Below are 1,333 nucleotides of genomic sequence, written 5' to 3' on the forward strand. Positions count from 1 at the left end.
TTTAGCTATTAAGGGATATCTTTGAACAATTAATGATAAGAGTTACTGCACATGTTCAAAGTATGTCAACATCTTTACTTTGCAAGTCCTTTTTCATACTTACAATCTTGGAACCGATTTGACACACTTCCAAACAAGTTTAGAATTGGTTCATCTGACTTCCAAGAACTATGTGATTGATTAAGAACACTCAATCACAAATCATGGGTTTAATGGTTATACCAAAACAAGTTTCGGTTCTACCTCCATGTGAGTACCGTGCATAGTCACACTAGTTACCAAAATTCGGTTGACTAGGTACTAGGATCGGTTCCCCGCATACTTATGGTAACTAACTTGTATTTGTTGCACATGTCCATAGGATCGGTACCCCATCACTAAAAACGTGTTGCACATTTTCATAGGATTGGCTCCTCTCATCACTAAAAACGTGTTGCACCTCTTACAAGGATCGGTTCCCCTCTTGTGATCGGTTGCACCTCTTACTAGCATCGGTTACCCTTTGCCTAGAGTTGGTCATACCAATAACACTAAATCGACCATACCATCTCAGGTGATTACTTAAGATCGGTTTCACTAATAAAAGTCATACCAATACAAAAGTCAGGCCTAGTGAATAGTTTTACCAAGAACATAAGCAAGTCATGAGCGATTATACTAATCACACATATTGGTAGTTCAAAAGATATGCAATGAATAACAATACCAATAAGCCCTTTCGATTCACAAAACAAGTTCATGAATTTACTTACTTTAAACGAATGTAAAACATTGTTTCCTAGGATGAAATATTCACCTCATACTCATACATAATCACAATAACATTCAAACGATTATGTCGATGTCTTATATATGAAGTTCAAAACATAAGCATTATACTTCGTATTGTATTCCTTAATACTATGTCTAACTAGAGTGTAATCATTCATGCTTCGCAGTTATGTTTTCAATATGCACGACTTGAAAGATACGTTAGAAAATGAAATAGTTCAAGTCAATTATTACTAACCTCAAGTGGAAGGATGATGTCTTCGTTGTAGCTCCTTACATCTTCACTTCTTCAAGTCTTCATAATACTTGTAATGTCTCATATCCTAATACTTTCAAGCTAACCTATACGAAGTTGACTCTAGTACATAATCAAGCGACTCTTTAAATGAGTTTTGGTTCACTAAAATATGACAACCAAACTTGACATACCAACGCTTGGTGGGCTCAACCGAGCTATGCTCTAACAAAAGCAATTTTCAACCGTGCGTGGCCTCACATCCATTGATCATGAAACAACTACATTTAAAATTTCGTCAAGTATGGATATCGGGGGGGGGGGGGG

Source organism: Papaver somniferum, chromosome 6 (assembly GCF_003573695.1).
Source record: "Papaver somniferum cultivar HN1 chromosome 6, ASM357369v1, whole genome shotgun sequence".
Taxonomy (NCBI): domain Eukaryota; kingdom Viridiplantae; phylum Streptophyta; class Magnoliopsida; order Ranunculales; family Papaveraceae; genus Papaver; species Papaver somniferum.